The sequence below is a fragment of the Onychomys torridus genome, chromosome 4, assembly GCF_903995425.1.
Source record: "Onychomys torridus chromosome 4, mOncTor1.1, whole genome shotgun sequence".
Classification (NCBI taxonomy): Eukaryota; Metazoa; Chordata; class Mammalia; order Rodentia; family Cricetidae; genus Onychomys; species Onychomys torridus.
The window spans coordinates 76,461,253-76,485,901 of NC_050446.1; the positions used below are offsets into that span (position 1 = coordinate 76,461,253).

A 24,649-nucleotide genomic window follows, 5' to 3' on the forward strand; every position below is an offset into this window, starting at 1 on the left:
AAAAGAGGATTGAGTGGGCAAGCTGTTCCCCCACAACCTAAAAGCAGGTCTGCATTCACTCTTCCACAAAATGCAGATGAGCAGAAATGATGTGGTTTCTACACATTGTCTTACACTCTTAGGAAGTCCACACGCTTGGCTCTTTTAGCTGCTAAACCAGCCACTTTACATCACGAGGTCTCCAAGGCATGGAAACCACATTCCAGAGGCAGGTTTGTGGGTACCGCTTCCAGCACTGAAGACATTACTTGAATAGCCACAAAGGGGGCCAAGTCTTCTTGTGTATTTTATGAATCTCACCAGTGAAAATTCATTTCTGGTCTTTAGTGTGCTCATTAGCAAAACAGCCAATGTCTCTCAAAGGTTAAGATATCTGAAGCTTTTAAAATGACCCATTTGTAAGGAGATTTTTTTTTTCTGATGTAATATTGGCTGAATGCTGGTTAGCATGGGAGCTACCCGTGGGGTCCGACTTCAAATAATAATACATACATAAATATCTTACAGTGTGTGCTCACGTGCTTCAGGGAGATTACAGGCCTGCAAACAAGAAAGACAGCCCCCATACGTACAGCAAGCATGTAACAGACTATGTGGTATGAACTCTTCTGCAAAAATCCTAGATGGCTAAATACTTGAACTTTATGCTTTGGGCCTGTACACCCTTAAAGATTTTGAGCTATATTTTTCTGCATTCTTTCCATTGCTTCCTTCTTTCTATCTCTTATCTCTCTCTGCCTTGTCTTCTGTCTTTTATATTCCTTTCTTCCTCCCTCTCTCCCTCCTTTCTTCTTTCCTTCCTTCCTCTTGAAACAATTGGGAATGGTTCTCTGGCTTAACTGGATTAATTCTGAGTCAACTATAGAGCTGATCATAGGCTGCTCTTGGAAGAATCATGTGGGGTCTTTGCCTCTCAGTATATCAGCCCTTCACATTAACTTGCAAGTCTTAATTGTGAGCTTTCAAAATCCTTTGGTGGTTGTTGTAGCTGAGATGGCTCAGTGGGTCAAGGTGCACGCCACTAAGCCTGACAACCTGAGTTGGAATCCTGGGCCCCATGTGGTAGAAGAGAAGCAGGTTGAACATTGACCTCCACACACGATGAATGCCCCCTTCCTCCCCACAATAAAAACATAAATGTTTAAGAAAAAAAAGAAGAAGCTGGAGAGATGGCTTGGTGGTTAAGAGCACTGGCTGCTCTTCCAGAAGACCTAGGTTCAAATCCCAGCACCCACATGACAGTTTACAACTGTTTGTAACTCCAATTCCAGGGGAACTAACACCTTCACACCAATGAACATAAAATAAAGTTAAATAAATTAGCTTTTTAAAAAGTCTTCCTTTAAAAACAAAAACAAAAACAGGGGGCTCCTCTTTCACAAAAACAATGCCCTCTGCTGAAACAACATCATTCATGTGTTCAACTCAGTAGTGCACTTCCTGGAATCTATTCATCTGTCCTGAAGGAGTTTCCATACGTGTACAGTATGCAGTGCCTGGCTGGAATTTAAAAGCACCTGCAAGCTTTTAAACAGAGACAGCATGGGAAAAAGAAAATGGTCAAATCATCTGATCTTAGAGGGAGAGTTTTATGAATTTTTTTTTTTTCATTCCATTCTGAAGTGTAGCCATGGACAATAGGGGAGCAATAGTGGGTGGCCAAGCAGAACCCTCATGGGAAAGTATGGGTGCTGCCCCCAAAGGCTCGCAGGGCTGGAGGAAGCACTCCGCTCCACTGTCCCCCAGATCTTCTACACCTCAGGAATTCTGTGCAGAGCTCCGTTTTGGCAAGCAGAGAGCTCTCCGTGTAGGGAGGTTTTATCAGAGAAATCAAAGCGGGAAATATTTGGCTCAGATAAGAGGACTAATTGACATTCTTGTCATTCTGCAGAGGAATGTAGATCAAGGCAGGGGACTGGGGTCTGGCCAGTGTGAGGTAACGCTGCATATTCTTAAAGTGCCCAAGGCTCCTTTTTTGTTTGTTTGTTTTTTTGTTTTTTTTTTTTTTTGGTTTTTCAAGGCAGGGTTTCTCTGTGTAGCTTTGCACCTTTTCCTGGATCTCACTCTGTAGACCCGGCTGGCCTTGAACTCACAGAGATCCGCCTGGCTCTACCTCCCAAGTTCTGGGATTAAAGGCGTGCGCCACTACCACCCGGCTCCATTTTTGTTTATTTGTTTGTTTCTTTTTGTTTTTTAGAGACAAGTTTTCTCTGTGTAGCCCTGGCTGTCTTGGAACTCACTCTGTAGACCAGGTTGGCCTAGAAGGCAGAGATCACCTACTTCTGCAACCCAAGTGCTGGGTTTAAAAGTGTGTGCCATCATGCCCTGCTTCACTGGAGATTTTAAAAAGCTATTTCTTTTTATTGGAACCTGGGCTTCTACAGCAATAGTGTGTTGTAATGATATCTTCCCTCTTCTCATGGGGCAGGACTTTTCCTTCCAGCTCCCCCACTCCTCAGTCTGTTTCCTAGTTGGTAGTTTCAGATGGAAGTGACTTACACACGAGAATGGATGGCAATCGTGGTAAGAGCAAGAGCTGGTGCTTATTGGGAATGTTTTGTGGAGCAGGAGTGACCGTGGGTTCATAGAGTAACTTATTCATAGTCATTTGGCCAGATCCTGACTTCATCGCTCAGGGAGAATTTAATATCTCTCACTCTGACCACACGTCCCAGTTGGGCCCAGAGGGTGCTAACTTCAGCCTATGTAAGCCCACTCTCAAGCACTGTGGTAGAATCTTCAAACCACCTTAACCACCCATTGTCATATGCACAGCTCTGGGCACAGGGAAGGGGAAGTGTTCAATGAGCATCTTCAGTTTATAGCTTGCGGGTACCATGCCACACACCTGCAGCAGCCATAACTCTTCCTGCCTCTGACCCATGGAGATTGTCAAGTGCGACTCTCCCTCGAGCACCAGAATCTTAAAATGGCTCAGTTTCTGGAGGCTGTCAAGCAAAATTCATTTCTTTTGGTACAACAGGCTCCATTTGTCAGACTATGAACTGGGTAGCCCACAGGGCTCAGGAAGTCTGGTGACCATTGTGGATGTGACATGAAGACGTTGAGTGTCTCTGTTCCTATTTGTGACCCAGCCGCACTGCCTCTCCAAAGGTGGTTGAGAGTCCAAATGGTTTGTATTTGTTCATGGGCTAAGGTTTCAAGTGAGAGTTAAGACACAGACTGAACAGAATTAAATTCTCTCTCTCTCTCTCTCTCTCTCTCTCTCTCTCTCTCTCTCTCTCTTCCAAGAGAGATAAGCTTGTCTGTTCACCACAGCTGGCTCTGAAGTCCCCAGAGACACTGCCAAGTCTCACTTGGTCCTCTCACTACCCTGCTCTCAGCTCAAGTTCAACTTTGCTCAGAGCAAGAAGTAAAAAAAGCTTTTTTCTGCTGGCCTGCTGTTTGCCTAGGAAAAGAGCTTCGTGGCTGAAGTTTTCAGTGTGTGGGCCTTAGGTCACAGAAGGCATCAAGGCAGGTCCCCTATCTACCCTCTGTCCTTTCAAAGCAGGGTCACACACTTCAAGGCCTGCAAAGAGAGGTGGTAGTATAGGGCTTTAAAACAGACTTGGAAACCAAAATGCCAGGTACTGCGACCCAGCACCGACTGTTAATGTGGTCCTCCTCAATTTCCTGGGGAGAATAACAGTACCTCTTCCACTGTGGCACACAGCGTTAAATACAAGCACACTCTGCACCATTATTGTCTTTGAGGCAGGCTAGTAAGGAAAACTAATGTGGCTGCAGGTGTTCCCGTATAACAAATGGAGAAAAAACTGTACTGGCCCAGACAGAACATGCTGCACTTGACGTGGCAGCCTGAGCCTATGGGATGGACGACCCATGATTCTCAACCCCTTTCACATGTTCCCAGAACAGCCCCAAGTCCAGACTCTGCAACAGGTTCCAGTGTATAAACACTGGTAATAAAACCCTGGACTGAACTGAACACAGCATGGGAGCCGGGGATCGAGCCAGATGTTGTGGCGGCTGCCTTGGCTCAGGGTCACTCTATCCTGCCACCACCAAGTGTTGGATATGAGCTCTGTAACCCCAAGTTAAACAGAGCCCCCTAATGAATCTCTCTCTCTCTCTCTCTCTCTCTCTCTCTCTCTTCCTCTGCCTGCCTTCCTTTCTTTCTTTTCCAGCTTTTCGAGGTAGGGTTTCTCTGTGTAGCTCTCACTGTCCAGGAACTTGCTTTTTATCCAGGCTGGCCTCAAACTAAGAGATCCTTCTTCTGCCTCCCAAGGGCTGGAATCAAAGAGGCACTACCATGCCTGAATTCTTTTAATTATAGCCAAAGTAGGATTTGATTATTAAAAGGGAAGTGAGGACCGAGATTGATGGCTAAGCTGCTAATGAAGCTGGCAGTGGCCTGTAGTAGCCAGGGTCAGGGATCCCATCTCCAGAAAGCTTCATGTTGGGGTAGAGTGGCAGGCATAGTTTTTATGATGGAAGTCAGCAGATCTTTGAGCCAGGGGATCACCCTTCTCTTTTAACCACCTTTTAACGGAGTAAGAGCCTGAGCTCAGGATTAGGTCTTGACTCCACCCCTTCCTGGCTGTGTGACTTTGAGTAAGCAACTTGATCTCTCTGTGCATCATTTATAGCTGTACAAGTCAATGTGCTTTCAGGCAAAAGTTCTGTGGGCACAGGGGTGGGAGTGAACCCGGGAAACAGTGACAAGCTCCACGTTTTCAGGAACAATAAGGAAGAGAGCTTAAAGGGACAGATTTCAGAACTGCGGGTAGGCGACAGAATTTTGGCAATTTTGGAAAGCTGCTTGATTGGAAAGGGCTCTCAATGGTTGGCTGTGGGGAAAACTCCTGGATAGGCCCCCTTCTTTACCTTGAATAAAACATCTATTATAGGGGGCTAGCAAGATGACTCTGTGGATAATGCCACCTGCCATGACTCAACAACCTGAGTTCAATCCTGGGAACTGAATGATTGGAAGGAGAGAACCAACTTCTACAAGTCATCCTGTGGCATAAAATAAATAAATGTAAAAATAAAAAACCTGCTATATTGGCCCCAAAGGGACTCTACTTCCCTGCCTCTCTTGGTTGCATGTTGCCATGTGACAGGTTGAACTTGAGGGAAAGTCCTATGCACAAATTCAGACACGATGGCTGGAATGTCGGCAGTCATCTCAGCTCATGAGGGAGGATTCTTCTTTCTGCTGAGCCTGACTATGGTTATTAGTAGGAGCGCAGATGAGGGCTTGTTTGTATGTGTATGGGTAAGTTACCGGGGGCTACACCACTGGAGACAATGTCCTTCCCCTCCTTAAGCAATCATTAACTGTCCATAAATCTTCAGGGAGGCACAGGGCCCTTAGAAGCCTCTCCCTCGTCCATGACAAAATGCTAATAGGCCCAATCTTGTGCAAGGGATCACAGCTGAAAGTTCACGAGTACAGCAGCCATGTCATGCCAGGAAGACATCATCATCTCTCAGCACTCCACCGCACCCTCTGGCTCTCACATTCGTTCTGAAACCCTTGCAAGATGCTCCCTGAGAACTGGAGTGGATGATGTAGATGTCCCAGCTATGTCTATGAGTTCAATAGTCACCTATTCTCAACCCTCGGTCCAGCTATGAGTCTCTGCAGTAACCCCCACCCACCGCACACAGAAGCCTCTCTCCCTGAACCAACAGCAGCACTGTAGTCTGTAAGCATGAGCATTTAGGAAGCAAATTGATGAGCACAGTATCCATTTATCCAAGCATGGGGCCAGCAAGATGGCTTAGTGGATAAAAGTGTTGACTGTGCAAGTCTGCTGACCTGAGTTTGATCTTAGGAACCCAAGTAGAGGTTGCAAGAGAACCCAGCTTCACAAAGTTGTACTCTGACCTCCACCTGTCTGGCATGCACTCCTATATATACCACTCAACACACATGCACGCATACACACACACACACACACACACACACACACACACACACACACACTTTGTTTTTTAAAGCAGTGTCTTTCTCACTAGGGCCCATGATCCCTCTAGCCACAGCTTTCAGCCATTTTTGTTGTACTAGATACAAATTCCCTCTTGTGACAGAAAGTGACTTGTTATCCTTTTAACAGTCATGCCACTATTGTGCTTGGTAAAATAGCGTACAGGGTCCACAGCTCAGGAAGACCATTGAGGACAATTCTCCCAGTACGCTTCCTAGCATCTTCCAGGACCATGCAAAACAATGGGCAGGTAGGAAGCTTCCAGTTCAGTTCCCCACTTGATTTCTTTATGTTTTGCAACCAAAGCCTGTACTGTCTTCAGCCATAGGGTCTCACCATCTAGTTCTGGTTGACAGTCATCAGCAGTGGCAGTAGCCGAAGCAGGATTTTGAGGATCACAGAAGAGGAAGGAACCGAACTTTTGAGTGACTCTTGCTAGTGGTAGGCAGACTACCTCCAGACCTATCAGGAGAGAACGGGAAGTTCTTGGCTATACATCAATGTTTTGATCTAGTCTTAACTTATGACTGAACTTACTCCTAACTGACAAACACTTCCCTGACTGCTCTTTAACCCCAAGCAGTATGTAGCCATCAAGGTCTATGAACAGTCAAGTAGCAAATTGAAAGTGCGATGCAGACAGGTACGGCGCGGAACAGTTTGGTGGCAACTTCACAGTAATGGATGTGGGATGGAGAATTCAGAAGCAGAGCCCTGGAAGAGGAGGCCCAGTGCAGTAATCAAGATAAGAAATATAAACGAGCAAGGGCTGAAAACTATTTGGGGACCCATCGTATGAACTGGATGTTTTGTTGTTGTTGTTGTTGTTGTTGTTGTTTTTGGGTTTTTTAAAGATTTATTTATTTATTTTGTATACAGTGTTCTGCCTGCCAGAAGAGGGCACCAGATCTCATTACAGATGGTTGTGAGCCACCATGTGGTTGCTGGGAATTGAACTCAGGACCTTTGGAAGAACAGCCAGTGCTCTTAACTGCTGAGCCATCTCTCCAGCCCCTTGTTTTGTTTTTTTTTAAAGAAGCTAAAAAACATACACAAATATTATCATAATCCATTTACAATCCATTTATATTTACAAAATATCTTAGACTGAGTAATTTTTAAATGGTAGTAATCAGTTGTTCACAGTTCTGGAGCCTGGAAGTTCAAGGTCAAGGGACCAGCAGATGCAGTGCTGGGTAGATGGGGGAAGGGCCAAGAAGGCTCCCTCCAGCCCCTTGGTAGGGGCTCTAATCCACTTGTTTAATCTCCAATCATCCTACCTTGGTTCTTAATCCTGTTGCTCTGGAAATCAGACTTTAACATGCAGATCTGGGAGGACACCATAGAGCACAGATAATGTATATTAGATCTAAAGGACATCCCATCTTCCCCAAAAGGTCAGGCCTACTGACTTGGTCCAAAGTTGAGTCAGTTCAAACTGGACTGCAGAAAGATTTCTGGTTGTCAGATAAATGCTAATACTCCTTTCCACCAAACGGAGTCATTTCCCTAGCCTCTGGCAGAAGGGACATGGCTCTCCATTGACATATACAAGAAGTGGTTCCATATCAAAGCCCACATTGGCCTCCTAGCTCCTTTAGCCCCTGTCTAAGTTAGGGTTTCCATTGCTGTGAAGAGACTTCATGACCACAGCAACTCTTATAAAGGAAAAACATTGGGGCAGCTTACATTTCCATTATCACCATGGCAGGAAGCAAGGCAGCATGCAGTCAGACACAGTGCTGGAGTTCAGAGTACTTACATCTTGACTTGTAGGCAACAGGAAGTGGCCTACCTCACTAGGTGTTGCTTGAGCATAGGAAACCTCAAAGCCTACCCCCACATTGACACACTTTCTCCAACAAGGTTACACCTCCTAATAATGCCACTATTTTTGGGGGAGGCATTTTTCTTCAAACCACCACAAGAGGTTTAATCCATTATTATCATGGTGCAACATGGTAGTATGCAGGCAGACACAGTGCTAGAGAACAAGCTGAGAGTCCTACATCTTGACCTATAGGCAACAGGAAGTGGTCTGAGACACTGGGCATGGTTTGAGCATATATGAGACCTCAAAGCCTGCCTCCATAGTGACACATTTCCTCCAATAAGACCATACCCACTCCAACAAAGTCATACCTCCTAATAGTGCCACTCTCTATGAGCTTATGGGGGCCAATTACATTCAAACCACCACAGACCTCATTCATCTGTACTTGTTCCACACCTCATCCTGGCCCTTCTCACCTCCTCCTCTATCCTAAACTCCCAGGCTGCTCCAGCTGCTTCCCTCCCCACAGCTATCCATCCTCCTTATAACTTGCGTGATATTTTTCATACCTGGCTTTCTTAGCCCTGGCCATATCTAGTCTGCTTCTTTTTCTCTCTGTTCTGGACTCTTCTAGATGCCTCTAGCTGTTCTTTCTCTCTTTCTCCTGCCCACAATAATAACCTCCCCCCAAATCAGCCATTTTTGGTGGTTTCTTTACTGCTCCCTGACTTATAGTGCATTTCAATAATACTGAGAAAAGTCATGCATTTTTATAAGTCTGTCTTAAATTGACAGACAAGGTAGCTGGAGCTGAAGCAGAGAATACAACACAACATAGTAAAATATTTTTAAATGATGCAGTAATTTCCATGCTCAGGTTGTGCTGAAGGTTAAGTAAGGTAAGCTACTCACACTTTTACAGATGTTCACTATGTGGTGCAAAGTGCCAGGGACACAGTGATGGACCAAACCACCATGGGGCAAAGGTGTATGTATAGTGAGTAAGAAGAAGGATAAGAAAGTGGTGAGATGGTTTCTGCAGTTATGATGGCTGGGTAATAAGGTGAAGCATGGTTAGTGGGACTATCTCAGTGGTGGGCAAGAACTCCACCCAGGGATTAGATCATAAATATTTATGTTTATAACAGTTATATATTTATAACATCTTAGAAAAATACATTTCTCCGTAGGTGATGATGAAATGTATTCGTTCAACAAACATTCCTTTAGTCCCTACTAGGTATTATCTTAAGCATCTTAGAGAGTGAAGCAGAAAAATTCCTGACCCACATAGTTTGTTTTTGGAAATACATTTGTTTAAAATTAGAATCTATCTTTTTAAATAAACCATGTGGGTGGCTAGGGAAAACTTCATGATACAAGCTATGAGTGGACTGGGCTGAGTCACCCCCCACCCAGAGGGGAGATGCTTTGTGGGCTGCAGCTCTCTCCAGGAACTGAGATCTACTTCTCTTCCTCCCTCCCTCTCTTCCTTTCTGTTTTCCTTTTTCCTTCCTTCCTTCCTTCCTTCCTTCCTTCCTTCCTTCCTTCCTTTTTCCTTTCTTCCTCCTGTTCTTCTTTCTCCCAGGTACACCAGCTTCTTCTCCTGTTCACATTTCCAGTCTTCTATTTATTTCTTCAACAAAATGAAAGTATTTCCTTTTCAAATTTATGAGTGCCTGCTGATGATAGAAATCACTGAGACTAAACTTCACTAATCAAGGGCACATTGTATAAAGAAAATAAGAATAAAGAAATGCTTTCATGTTTACTAATGGTACTGTTGGCTGAGCAGGTATTGCCCAGTGGAGAACCTAGGCTTTTGAATCTGTTACTGTCCTATAATTATCCCATCAAAGCACTGTTATAAGTAGCCTCCATTGTATCTGCATTCAAAATCAATACCACACACTCGAGGATAACCTGCTGAGCAACACTACCTGTCCTGTCCATATCATATCATACAGCTCTGTCCCCTGGGCCTGTTACACACATACACACACACACACACACACACACACACACACACACACACACACACACACACGTCCTGTTCCAACTCAGTAATTCAGTCCCCCTCACAGGGAAATAGCGACTGATGAACTTTCCAGTAACATTTTTGCCTGTGAGCTTTACTCACTCCACTTCCTACACCAACACTGAGGCAATATTTACAGGAAGACTTTAGCTCCTCACATAGGTAGTGACTTCAACGAAGATTCAGGGTGGAGGACAAATGATCCAATGAAAATTGAAGCTGCTGAGCATGTATCCCAGTGATGGAGTGCTTGCCTGGCATGCACCAACACACCAGCAGCGTTCTACTTTTATATAGGAAAAAACAGCATCCATTTCAAATGTACTGGCTGGGGCTGGAGAAATGGTTCAGCTGCTCTCTCAGAGGACCCAGGTTCAGTTCCCAGCACCCATATCAAGTGGCTCACAACTACCTGCAACTCCAGCACCAGGGGATCTGATGACTCCTTCTGGCCTCCAAGGGCACCATGCACATATGTAGTGCACATGCATACATGTAGGCACTTATGCATACACATAAAAAGTCTTTAAAAATATACTGACTGGTATGTTCTGAGTTTTATACATAAAACCTGCTAAAGACCACTACAACCAAAGTTGAGAACCTTTCTGTTATCCCATCCCTCCACCATCAAACACCCTATGCCTCTGCAATTGCCCTTACCTCCCCTCCACACCAAGCCACCCTGTTATATGTTCTATTGCCTGCTTTTTACTTCCTAGAACTTTACATTGAGTCATATAGTATGCACTCTTTTGTGTCTGGCTTCTTGCACCATGTATAATTATTTTGCTGTATCAAGTCCATTCCTTTTTATGACCAAGTTGAATCTTCTTCTACATATTCACCACCACTGGCTTAGGCAGTTCAACAGTTGGTAGATAGACATTTGATAGGGAACCTAGTTCACTGTTTAGGGCCAGTGTGAACCAAACTGCTACAAACATTTACAGAGACTTTTAGAACCCCAAGTAAATACCTGGGAGATAACTGGCTAGACGTTTAGTGAGAGACCAGGCAGCATGAGTGAGCGAGCACTAGGCACTTATTTGACACTCTTGGAGAATTTGCACACCAGTTGATTCACATCCTCACCAAGACCTGGAACTGTCAGTCCTTTGAATTTTAGATATTATATTGGGCTCTTGGTGAGATGCCTCCATTTTTTTTTTTTTGAAGCTGAGGATCGAACCCAGGGCCTTGTGCTTGCTAGGCAAGTGCTCTACCACTGAGCTAAATCCCCAACCTGCCTCCATTTTTATATGAGGAAAAAAAACCTTATTTTGCTTATTTTGGTTTTTCTACTGCTCTCAGACAAAGCTGACTGATCATCCCAAATAGTCAAAACAAACAGGAAGGAGAAGGAGTAGCTAGAGACATCTATGATTCCAGCAAGAGGTGGTGGTGGTTACAGTGGAGAGGCAGGAGATGAGTAGGAGGGCATGGTACTAGGGATATGATGGCTTTACAATTCATTAGTGGATTAGTTATGGTGGGTTAAGAAAAATCACTCAGGCTGCAACAGAGGAGCTGGGCTCAGAGTCAAGCCTGCTTAATGCCTGAGAAGTCTCCTAGCCACTGGCTTTTCCAAGTCGCATGTAGAACTGATGAGCACATGGCTTTTGGTAGTATACTTGCATATGCCTATGTTTGTTACAGGAGGACATACTCAGTGGGAGTGAGGAGGAAGTGTGAATGGTGAGGGGCTCTTTGTAACATTGTTATAGATTATGTTGTTACTAAATGATGATTGTTACCTATTTCTATGTGTAGTTCTCTTTAAGTCTATGGGAGAGAAAAACCAAACACCAAGCAAGAATGAGTCCATCTGTATTAGTCTCTTGTGTTCTTTCTACCATAAAGTACCCAACAATAACAACGAATGAAGGAAGGAAGGGTTCATTTGGCTCAGATTTTGAGGATATAATCCACCACAGTTCATGAAGTCACGGCGGCCAGAATATGAAGTACCCAGGCACACTGCATCCTGTCAGGAAACAGAGAGCAGTGAATTCTGGGGCTTACTCTACTTACTCATTTTCCCTTTTCATTCAGTCTAAGACTCCAGCCCAATGGATAGTGCCATCCATAGTCATGATGGATCTTCCTGCCTTGCTTAAATCTGGGAAATCCTTTAGACACACCCTGAGGTGACTAGGTGACATCATATCCAATCAAGTTGACAAAGAAGATTAACTGTCATGTCAACCCGTTATCAACTTGACACCTAAATATGTTACCTTTAATCCATAATTTTCTACCCCTGATCTTTAAAAGCCTGTAGCATTCTCATAATGCAAAATGTGTTTAATTCATCTGTGAGAGTCCTCCAAGTCTTAACAGTCCCAACACTGATCAAGTGTCCAAGAAAACTCAGGGCAATCTCTTAAGTCTGAGCTACTGTACAAAAATAATAAACTTTCATATTTCCAATGTACAATGGCATGGAATAAACAGTCCCACTCTAAAAAGCAGAGGCAGGGGCATGGCTAGAAAAAGCCAGAGCAAAGTAAAACCAAAACCCAAAAGGGAAAACAAACCCTTCAGTTAGAGGCTGAGCATCTGAGGTTTGCAGAATTACCTGGCAGAAACAGTGTTGGGTGTGTTTCCCTCCTCTGGTCCAGGTCTGTCACCTGCAGCACATATAGCATCTCTTTTGAGTTCATTACCCCCCATCCATGCAGGTTTTCTCCACAGACATTCCATGGTACCAGCAAATAAGGCTTCATCTTCTTAGCTTCATACTCTCTCTGTCAGGTCCTTCTTGCAGGGAATTCAACCTTGCTACACATTATCTGGCTCAGCATGTTTCCAGAACCTTGGTACAAGCCTCCATGACCCTGTAACTCCTGTATTTTGCATCCTGCAAAACCATATGAACAACATTGCCAAGTTCTGCCAGCTTGGGGTGTTATCTGGCCATCTTCTGTTGCAATTATAATGGCTTCTGTGTGCCTTGGCAGCTAACCTGGGGAAACACTCTGTAGGCAGTTATTCTCAACAGGAAATCCCTTGACTGACATTCCTAGTTCAGCCTTTCTCTGTTCAGGTAAACCCACCTTTTTACCACTGCAGCCTTTGATGGACAGTCTTGCCTGGAAGGCACCTCTCCTACTCTCCTGGTGAAGAGTGAGAAGTCTTCTTGATTGAACTTCACTGTAGCTGCTGTCTCCACAGTCTCCTTGTTTGCGACCCCAGACTTGCTCGCAGTCCCGTCCTCACCTCATTTCTTTCTGCTCCTTTCTGCTGCTTTCTCACTGCAAACCTGGATAAGAGCTAACAAGTGAGAACTAACCATGTCACAGCCGGTAAGCTTACCACCTTTATATTTCCCATGCAGATAACTTGGTTCACTGGTTTGGAATTCAGCTTCACTCGAATTCTCCAGACATGGACAGAATGCAGGCAGATTCTGTGTCAGAGCATAACATGAATGTGCTGTAGCCCAGTTCCCAAGAATGTCCTTGTTCTCTTCAGGAACACGTTCTTTACTACCTGCATTTCTTTTGGTACTCTGGTTTTCCCCCAAATCCCACAAGAATGGTCCATTCATTTCTGCTTATAGCATTTTAGGACTTCTGTAGTCTTTAGCCCCCAAGTCTTTCCCATTCCTCCTGTAAACCATTTCCAAAGACCAATGACCCACATGATCAGCTTTCTCCCAGTAATTGTCCCACTCCTTGGTGGAATTTTCTATACTAGTTACTTTTTTTGTTTTTGTGACAAAATGCCTGGTAACAGTAACTTAAAGAAGGAAGGGAGGGTTTGTTTTGGCTCCCAGTTTGAGGGTATAGTCCATCAGGAGATGGAACACCAGAAGAAAAGAGTGTGACGCAGCTGGTCACATTGTCTCCATAGTCAGGAAGCAGAGAGAGAGAAAGGCAATGCTCAGCCCAGTCCTTTTCCTCTTTTTATTTAGTGTGGTCCATGAGATGGTGTTGCTCACATTCAGAGTGGATCCCTTCTCAGTCCAACCTCACACAGACACAAGTGTGTTTCCTAGGTGATTCCAAATCTAATCATGCTGACAATGAAGATTAGCCACCAAGCTACTTGAAGCCAGAAACTAGAACAAAAGCTTTAAATAATTGTTTTATATCTCATCTTTATGACACCCTGTTTTCTGCATTTCACCAGTAAGGAAGCTAAGATGCAGAGACATTTAATGACCTGTTGAAGGTCATACAGCTTGTCAGTGATATAGCTTATGTTTGGAGCTTCACTTTCAAAGAAAATAATGAGATTTGGTATTTTGGGATTGTGATGGGTAGAGATGAGCCCAGAAGGCCTAGAAGTGAACCTAACCGGTTCAGCAAGTAGAAACTTTCTTTGAACATTTCAGATACTGTGGTGGTTTCAATGAGAACAGTCTCCATAGGTTCATATGTTTGAATACTTGGTCTCCAGTTGGTGGAACTGTTTGGTGAGGATTAGGAGGTGTGGCTTTGTTGGAGGAGGTGTCACTAGGGGAAGAGGGGCTTTCTTTGACTCCTGCTTGTGTGTCAGATGCAAGCTCTCAGCTGCTGCTCCAGCACCATGCCTGCCTGCTTGCTGCCTTGTTCCTGCTATGACAGTCATGGACTCACTGACTTACTGAAATTGTAAGCAAGTCCCTAATCAAATGCTTTCTTTTATAAGTTGTCTTGGTCATGATGTCTCCTCACCACACTAGAACAATAACTAAGACAGGTAGTTTGTTTTTTTCTTTTTTTTTTCAAGTTGGGGTTTCTCTGTGTAGCTTTTGGAGCCTGTCCTGGAACTTGCTCTGTAGACCAGGCTGGCCTCAAATTCAAACTTCTTCCAATGAGACCACACCTAAACTCCAACAAAGCCACACCTCCTAAGAGTGCCACCCTCATGAGTTTATGGGGCTCAACTACATTCAAACTGCCACAACCTATATCTTACTTTCTATCTCTGCTTCTGTATTGATGCTCCATTGGCTGTCTCCTCAGAAAAGCCTGGCTAATGCAAGCCCCAATCACTACGTAGCCCTGTACAGTCACATTTTGCCCAGGTACACATATGAACAGAATTCTGCTTTAACTGTTCTCTTATCAGTTGAACTCCCATTGCAATTCCTGTGCCAAACTACTTAAGACTGAGCAGATTTATTGCAAATTGCTTTTTTAAAAAATACTTTTATTTTATAATTAATTTAATTTTACATACCAGCCACGTATTCCCCTGTCCTCCCTCCTCCCACCCCCCAGCCTTCCCCCTAACTTACCCTCCATTCCCACCTCCTCCAAGGCAAAGTCTCCCCTGGGGAGTCAGCCCAGCCTGGTAGATTCAGCCGAGGCAGGTCCAGTCCCCTCCTCCCTACACCAAGGCTGAGCAAAGGGTCTCAGCACAGGCCCTAGGTTCCAAAAAGCCAGCTCATGCACTAAGGACAGGTCCCGGTCCCACTGCCTTGGGGCCTCCTAAACAGTTCAAGCTAATCAACTGTCTCACTTATCCAGAGGGCCTGCTCCAGTTCCATGGGGGTTCCTCAGCTATTGATTCATAGTTCATGTGTTTCCACTAGTTTGGCTAGTTGTCTCTGTACTTTTTCCAATCTTGGTCTCAATGTCTCTTGCTCATATGATCCCTCCTCTCTCTCACTGATTGGTCTCCTGGAGCTCCACCTGGGGTTTGGCCGTGGATCTCTGCATCTGCTTCCACCAGTCACTGGATGAGAGTTCTATAATGACAGTTAGGGTGTTCGGCCACCCGATCGCCAGAGTAGGTCAGCTCAGGTACTCTCTCGACCATTGCCAATAATCTATAGTGGAGGTATCTTTGTGGATTTCTGGGGACCTCTCTAGCACTTTGCTTCTTCCTATTCCCTTGGGGTCTTCATTTATCATGGTATCTCTTTCCTTGTTCTCCCACTCTGTTCCTGATCCAGCTGGGACCTCCTGCTCCCCTAAGCTCTCTTTCACCCGACCCTTGCCCTCCACAAATGGTTTTTAATCTCACTAGCATTTCAAAACAAAGCTAGAACATGGTGTTTTCTTGGAAGGATAAAATTTCTTAGATCATTGGTCTTTTAGTGACAGTGTATAAGAGGTGATCTACCTAGGAAACAAAATTTCTGTATTCTGTCAAAAATAATTTTCTAGAAGTTTCTACATGGCCAGGATTGTTGTAGAATATTATTTTAAGATGTATTACTTTTGTTTATGTTGCATTTGCTTAACTCTGTGAAGCTGTGTCTGTCTAAAACACCTGATGGTCTAATAAAGAACTGAATGCCAATAGTGAGGCAGGAGAAAGGATAGGCAGGGTTAGCAGGCAGAGAGAATATATAGAAGGAGAAATCTGGGAGGAAAAAAGAAGGAGCAAGAGAAGGAGGAGGACATCAGGGGCCAGCCACCCAGCTACACAGCAAGCCCCAGAGTAAGAGTAAGATTTACAGAAGTAAGAGAATGGGAAAAGCCCAGAGCCAAAAGGTAGATGGGATAATTTAAAGTTAAGGAAAGCTGGCAAGAAGCAAGCCAAGCTACAGCCAGGCATTTATAATTAAGAATAAGCCCCCGTGGGTGATTTGTTTGGGAGTTGGGTGGCAGGCCCCCCAAAAGCACAAAGCCAACCAACAAACAGGATGGATGCCTTTGAACTTGTGATCCTCCTATCTCTGTCTTCCAAGTGCTGAAATTAAAGCCATGTGAAGTGATTTTCATATCATTGATTATTGAACAGAACAAAATCTTCTTTTGAGGAACTGACCTATGACTCAAACTTTTCAACATCTTTGACAACTACCTTAAGTCAAATTCTAAATGAAGTTCTCTCTCTCTCTTTTTAAAATATGAGGAATTTTATTTTATTTTTTGCTGATATACTATGCAGCAAAACAAAATTGACACCATACAAAATAACTTAATATTGTTCGTATCATATTTAATCAGATTTGCAGCATCCTGTGCATGTTAGGGGGCTACATAAGGAGATGAAAAAGCACTATACCAAACTAACTTTTAGTATTAGTTTATATACACAGTAAGAACAACATAAGTAGCTGTTAGGTTTCCCATGAATTTATTGCAAAAAATAGTGCAAACTATTTAACCTAGTAAGCTATGAAAACAAACTTGAAAGAGCCAGCTAAGCTTAAACGCGTCAAGAGATGCGCGGCGTCTCAGCGTTCAGATTTCTTCCCCAGCTGTCTTGTCCGTGCTGATCACCCGACCAGGTCACTGTGGGTGAGAGCTGAGAAGGAAAGACACGTGGGCAGCTGCTCCAAGGCCAGACTGCCCAGCGGCCGCACGCCGGCCACGCCTTTAGGGTCCTGCTACTGCTCAGTAGACACTCGTGAGGTCGCTGTGTAAAAGTTAGGATGCCACAGCTTTGCACTGACGGTCCCCACCCTGGGGTGATGTGGAGAAGGAAATCAAGGAAGCCGCAGGAACACAAAGGATCCAGCGCCACGGCCTGCTGAGAAGCATGGTACCCATTTCTTCTGGTGTGCTTGGGAGAGATTCCTAAGGCGGGGTGACCTTTAGAACCACATACTGCAGGGAGAAGAAAAGGATACTGATGTTTTAGGTTTCCTTTCAACAGACTACTGGATCAAAAAAAACATAGTAACAAAATAAAGTAAAATATAATGCTACATAGAAAAGCTAAAAAACAAAACAAAACAAAACAAAATCAAAACAAAAGAACAAACCAAATGCAGCACATGCTGGTCTTGGACTTGAGGTACATATGTAAATTTCATTGCCTGCCCAAAGTCCTCCTTAGGTTAAAATAAATGCTTCTGGAAAGCCAATTGTAGGCATTGATTACAGAGAAAGTGGAAAACAGCTCTGAGCTTCATATCCACATGCAGCATACTAAAGCGGGGGTGGGGGGGTAGGGGGGGTGGGGGGTGTATTCTACAAGATAGAGCTTAAATACCAACCCGATGGAAGCTTAAAAACAGAAGACACACGTCTAAGTAGAATTATCCCTTTTTCTTATTTTCCTTTTTTGAGATCCTGCAAGGGAGGGGGTGTAGAGAAAAGGGACTGGGGCTCCCAAATCATGTTTTGGAGTCTGGCCACCAAGTACAGTTGGTTCTCTTCTAAAATCCAGAGATCTCGTTAAAAGAGTAAGACTATTCACTACAGGAAAGATCCCTAACTTTTATTTCTTACTGGTATAAAATTAAATTCATTAAGATTCCAAAATATTGTGTTACCTCCGAAGAACTGTTAAAAAAGATTGCCATAGCAGGAAAAGTCTAGAATTGTAAACTGCCAAATACGAAAGTGTGGAAAATCATCGATCTCCTATTTATTTTCTTTCCCATCAAAAAGTGTTCTTGACTTTAGAAACCATGGGCTGCCACAGAATGTACATCTGCCTCATCTCCAGCCTGGCCTTCAGACAGCCGTGAACGTGCCCCTCCTCTGCCCATGGTGTTTAGCACTTTCACCATGCAAACCAGGAGATGGACTCGACAACTGTCTGCTAAATAAAGTGCTCTTGATCCTGAGGTGATTCCGAGATCAAGAGGGCCACTAGAGAGCCCCACACTTGTCCTCTGACCTTGCAGAAACACACTTGGGGTTTGATATTCTATGCCACATAGGAAGCATTGTCAACCAGGAAGAAATGCTTACTGCCCTCAGTAGCACATCTGCTTTGTTCTATGTTAACATGTAGAATTCAAAGATCATCTAAGGCTCCTAGAAGGCTGTCAGTGTCTTTGCCACCCTGGCACTTGGTCTGGTATAATGTCGGGGCTGGAGAAATGACTCACCTGCTTTTCCAGAGGACTCAAGTTTAATTCCAGTTCCCTTATAGTATCTCACAACCATTTGTATAACTCCAGTTCCAGGAATCAGACACCCCTTTCTGGCTTCCATGGGTACCAGGAATATACATGCACACAGACATGCATGTAGGCAAAACACCCATACACAGAAAATAATTTAAAATAAATAAATGTATTTCATATGTTTCAGAGACAGGTAAATTCCTTTCTCTATTACATTCTAATGCAGGCCTATCAGATCTCTAACCATGTGATCTTATGCCCCCATCATCCACAGTAGTTATACATCGATGCTATCCTAAATGCTCTTCTAAGCAGTCAAAGGATAAAGTGATTCACCTCATTCATTTTTTGAGAATTTCTTACACGTATACAATGCGTTTTGATCATATTCTCCCTGTGTTCTGAAACCCATGGAAAGGACCACAACACTCAGTACAGTTTTCTGATATCATTGCCTAAGTAACTTTAAGACTGAGTCAGCATACTGAGAGAGAGTTTTCCGGCACAAATGGAGTCGTAAAACCGCCAACCCAAGATGAAGCGCGAGAATTAATCCCGCAGGCCTAAATGAAGTGATGAAGAATGGTCACCGTTTTTATGGCCTGTGTTGGGAACATTGTTTCTACTTTAATGTTATACTTTGTGGATATAAGGAGTGTTCTTCCCCCTTTTTTTCTTAAAATTTGTTATTTACACATTTGTAAACAAAAGTGACAGATTCACATTTTCCTCCCTATACTACACCTCCAGAACTCGGAGACAATTACTGTGTCATTTTGTTTCCACAGCAGTTTGTCCAAGTTCTGTAAGAATTTGTTCTCTGGTAACAGCATATCTGGAGATACTGGGACTATGACAAGCTCTGAGTGATCCTTCATATTTGAGAATGACGCACACAGAGTCCAATTCATGTACCTAAGTTCATCTTCGTGGAGCTGGTGCTTATAAAGTCCTCTTGTAACAGTGGCCTAGTTCCTGGATTACAGGGCTCTCTGCCTGCCAGATGAGCAACAAGGGGCACTTTTATGACAGTCTATGGCTTTTGGAGGAAGGAGAATCAGTATTAAGGGTGTGGCCCCTGGTGGTCCCACACCCAAGAGTCTATGGGAAGCACAAACTGGACTTAGTGAGTTAATTTAAAAGAAAGGATACAAAGTTGGTAAGGAATGGGAAAGGGGACATATCTGGGAAGAGTAAGGGGAGGAAAATGAGGGTGAATATGATCAAAATATATTGTACACAGGTATGAAAGTCACAAAGAATTATATATTTTAAGTGGTCAATTTCTGACAGTCTTAAAAATATTAGGATATGATATTTGTACATATATATCCTAATATATACCCTAGTATGAATTCTATATATGCCTCACATATAAGTATATACATATATGTTTGTTTACATACATACACACACACACATATATATATATGTAATTTATATTTTTGTTTGGGTGTTTGTTTTTGTGTTTTAGACAGGTGTTGCTATGTAACACAGACTGGCCTCAAACTCAGAATTTTCCTATGCCAACCTCCCAAGTTCTGGAATTACATGTGCGTTCTATCCAACCTGCTTCTAAGTTTAAGATATTCTCAGGACTTTAACTGTGATGGTTATAGTCTTAATTGCGAACTTGAGGAGATTTGGTGGAAACAGACTTCTAGGCATGTCTGTGAAGGAACTTCTAGATCAGGTTCATTGGGGTGGGAAGACCTGCACTCAATGTGGATGACACCATACTATGGGCAGAAGTCCTGGATGGAATACGGAGTGTGTGTGTGTGTGTGTGTGTGTGTGTGTGTGTGTGTGTGTGTGTGCAGCTGAACACCAGCATCTATGCTCTCTGTTTATGGATCACGGACACAGTGTGAGCTTTTCCCTCTTACATTCCTATTGTCATTGATGAACTGGATCCTCATGTGTGAGCCAGAACAAACCCTCCGGACTTAAGCTGTGCTGTCAGCCTAACCTCAATAAAAGACAAATTCACCGAAATCTCTAGGTTCCAGTCAATTCTGATAGCAAGTTTGGTTCTCGGCTTCCTAATCTCAAAAGCATTTTAAAGTCTGATCTGAGATTCTTTTAAAAAGTTCCAGCCAAGGCAAACTTCAAAGACTTATGTGATCAATTACCACTTTTGCTACATTTATACAAACATTCCGGCTAAATTTAATGAGGCTGTAGAATTCCTTTGTAAGCAAGAATGATCTAACTTTGTCTTTGATCAGAATGGGAGCAATTATGGACCAAAATGTTATGTTTGGTGGGAAACTATAACCCACCCTTGTGGGTTATTAGATTCTAAGCCATAGTCATGATTTTTAAGATATGTTTGCCTCTTTGTAAACTGGATATTTCCATCTAATAGTATGCTAGTAATTAACATTTCTAATATTTCTCCCATCAATGAAAACTGAAATTGTGCTTTCCCAAAGCCCTGCAAGCTGAAGCTGGACAATTGATGTAACATTAAAAGGATGATCAGGAAGTCTGGGGCTCCCAAAAAGTTTGTCATGACAAACCCAGTCTCTAGTGTTCCACATACCACTAACCCCCCACTCCACTGTGTGAAAATACAGCAAGTCCAATATCTGGAAATCTTTTGGGTGGCTACATTCTGGGTTTAAGCAGGCTTTGTGAGACACGCAACCCCGTATAAAGCTCTAGAAATACCTATCTTCCAAACACACTGTTGCCACCTGCAGCATTGGTGACCAGGGGTACAACTGCACACCTTTCCCAGACAGGGGGACTGCTTCTCTGAGCTCTGGAACAATCAAGTGACTTGGCCCCTTACATAGGGGAGATTCTTATGAAGCAAGTGCAGAGATCCTAAAAACACAACCAATAAGGAGCCCCCCCACACCCTTACCCCCACCCCAACACCCAATAACCGTCTAAGAGTAGAGCAGAACTCAACAATAACAAGACCAGCTGTGGAATATAGCTTAAGATATGTTGCATTTGTTTATGCTTGGAATATTTATTTAATGATACAAAGATGTGTTGCATTCTTTATGTTGCATTTGTTTAACTCTGTGAAGCTGGGTTACTTTGCCTGCCTAAAACACCTGATGGGTCTAATAAAGAACTGAACGGCCAATAGCTAGGCAGGAGAAAGGACAGGTGGAGCTGGCATGCAGAGAGAACACATAGGAGAAATCCTGGCTAGAGAAGAAGAGGGAGGGGCAAGAAAAGAAGAGGAGGACACCAGGGGCCAGCCATCTGGCCACACAGTCAGCCATGGAATAAGAAGGAAAGAAAGATACAGAGAATAAAGGTAAAAAGCTCAGAGGCAAAATGTAGTTAAAGAGAAACAGGATAAGTTAAGTTAGGAAAGCTGGTAAGAAACAAGCCAAGCTATGGCAGGGCGTCCATAAGTAAGAATAAGACTCTGTGTATTTACTTGGGAGCTGGGTGGCGGGGCCCCCAAAGAGAAAAACAAACAAACAAAAATAACTACAAAAACCGTCTAGAGATGGAAACTTTGCTACAGGAAAAGAGGACTGAGTCTGTCAGTGGAATGAGAAGGTGGCACTGTATGGACATTGTCACCAACTATTGGGTCTGACATCTCATTTCCAAAGGCTCACCCATCTTTCCTAAGTCATTCAAACGTCTGTGAGCATCCTTTACTGCTCTCATTCTGCCAGCACCGTGTTCTAATAGCTACTTCCTTACCTCACATTTTCCCATGAACTTCCACCTAAGTGAAGGAAGTCTTGCATGTGTGTGTGTGTGTGTGTGTGTGTGTGTGTGTGTGTGTGTGTGTGAATGTGGAGGCTAGAGGTCAGCCTCAGCTGTTGTTCCTCAGAAACCATCCACCATGTTTATTGTGACAGGGTTTCTCATTGGCTGGGTTAGCTGGCTGGAGGCCCCAGAGATGTACCTCCCCCCTGCTTCCTCTTTTGGGATTACAAGTGTATGCCACAGCACTCTGCTTTTTCCCATGGGTTTTGGAAACTCATCTCCTCACGATTGCATGGCAAGAACTTTATTAACTCAGTCTGGCCTCAGCCCAGCAACCTGTGTTTTGTCAGTTTAATTTGAAGTCTTCTAAATACTGAATGTAAAAGCTAGAGGGAAACAGCTTTCTCTCCTCAGGATAAGTGTATCAGTCCATCCCACAGGTGGTATGAAATTGATAGCTAGCCATTGTATAATAATTCCTTTTTTTTTTTTTTTTGTCCAGTGCTCTCAGCCAAGAGACACAGAATAAGGAGTGACTAAGTAAATATAGAAGGAATCATTGTTCCCACCCCCTTTGGCTTGCCTGGGAGATTTCACAGCAGTACACTTCCTCTCACTGGCATCTGGAGAAGTCTACCAGATGCCAAAAGCTGGCTTTACTTTCATTGCCCTCGGCTACGCAAAGTTTGAACAAACACTTACCCTGATGTCTAATTGAGTCCTTAAGAATGGTTCAGATTTTTAGAATAGCTGTGACCTTTCCAGGGGCTGTTTAGCAGCTGGTTCAAGGGTCCAGCAACTTTGGAGCGATGTAATGGAGCTTCTGCCAAGACCCCACCTTGTGGGGTGTGAGAGGAGCACATGGGGACCCCAGGGATGCGGCCAGGCAAATGAAGAATATGGGGTCTTCCACAAGACGAATGATCCACCCAAGGCCTCCAACAGGTGGAATTGAGGCAATTAGAGGGTACAGAGGGAAGAGGGGGAGAAGGATGGGGACCTCAGACATGGACAGCTCAAATTCAATGCTGAATTCTTCCCTAATCCCAGCAAACAGAAAGTGTAAATGTGTGTGTGTGTGTGTGTGTGTGTGTGTGTGTGTGTGTGTGTGAACACATTGTGGGGTAGCTATGAAAGACTGAGTCAGAAATGAATCACAGATTATGTGTGATAATGACAGTGGTGTGTACATAGATGTACTCGTGCATGTGTGTGTCATCCTTGTCCACTAGAGATGCTACTTAACGGTTAAAAACAATGACAGCGCCTACAATTTGCTTTATGCAGAGCAGAAAAGGAAATGTGCTGCATGTTAGTGGAGGGGAGAGCACAGATTAAGTAAGGACAGAAAAATATAAAGCGTTGTTAAAGTGAGTGACGGCTTCATGGAGGCTCATGATGCTGTCCTAATACTGGGTATCCACGATTGTAAATAACAAAAGGCAAAGCAAAACCCACATGCTGCCACTGCTGGTGACCTCCAATGAAAAGTGGGACGAGTAATTTCCAATGTTACAACAAGAGGAATAAAAGATGTGTTTACCTTGAAGGAAGGAAGGGAAGAAGGGAAGGAGAGAGGGCGGAATGGAGGAAGGAAGAGAGGGAGGGGGAAAGAGAGGAACAGAGAGAGGAGGGAGGGAGAACAGGTCAGCACTTTTGCAAGTCTCACAGAAAATCTTCCTGAGGAAAGACTTTGGAAGAGCAAGAATACACGTTTATTTTTCCTCAGATCTCTAATGCCAAGCCATAAGAGACAATCTTAAAGTCCACCAAAAATGAGTTTTACTTCCAGTGAAGGACATTTCGGTGTATTTTACCAACATGGAAAATAGTGTTGAAGAGTATTTACTATCACAAAAATGTATCCAAAAATTACAAAATAACCAGTTTACTATAATCAGAATTTTACTAAAAGTAAGAAAATGAAAATATTACATCTCAGAAATCAACCATGAGTTTTCTCTGAATAATGAGGTAAGTGAGAAGAAGCTTCTTAACGTTTAGTATCATTGTACACGTTTCAAAAGCACTGTTTTCCCCTTAGAAATCTCGTTTCTTTTTGTTTATTCCCTAGAGTTTTCTAGTTCCATGGTAACACACCTAAAAGTAAAGTGTACTGTTGTGATTCTGTTGATATTGTCAACTTGACAGGCTCTGGAGTCATCAGGGAGACCAGTCTCTGGGCATGCTTGTGAGGAATTCTCTAGGTCAGGCTAACTGAAGTAGAAAGACCCCCAACAACTGTAGACAGCACCATCCCATAGTGGGGAGTCTCAGACTGGACAAAAAAGAGAAAGCCTGCTGAGAATTAGCATTTGTGTATCTCTGCTTCCTGACTGTAAGTGTAGTGTTGCAAGGTCCTGCCTCCAGGACCGCCCTGAAACAGTGGACTGCACTCTCAACTATAAGACAAAAGACTCTTTTCCCTTTAGTGAGTTTAG

At 43.6% G+C, this 24,649-nt stretch overlaps 1 protein-coding gene across 8 annotated transcripts in view; it reads right to left on the minus strand.

Annotated features, from left to right (window-relative positions):
• The window catches only part of Prr5l (proline rich 5 like), a 184,719-nt gene that overhangs the window by 113,989 nt on the left and 46,081 nt on the right, over window positions 1-24,649 (minus strand). For 3 of the 8 annotated variants that reach the window (XM_036183783.1, XM_036183781.1, XM_036183782.1), the window contains exons 3-5: window positions 12,829-13,034; window positions 12,351-12,632; window positions 11,527-11,554 (exon numbers count right to left, since the gene is read on the minus strand). The exons of 4 other annotated variants lie outside the window; for them this stretch is intronic. The gene's annotated coding sequence lies outside the window, so the exon portion shown is untranslated. The remainder of the gene's footprint in view (window positions 1-11,526; window positions 11,555-12,350; window positions 12,633-12,828; window positions 13,035-24,649) is intronic. One more of the 8 variants, XM_036183784.1, reaches the window with a different exon arrangement.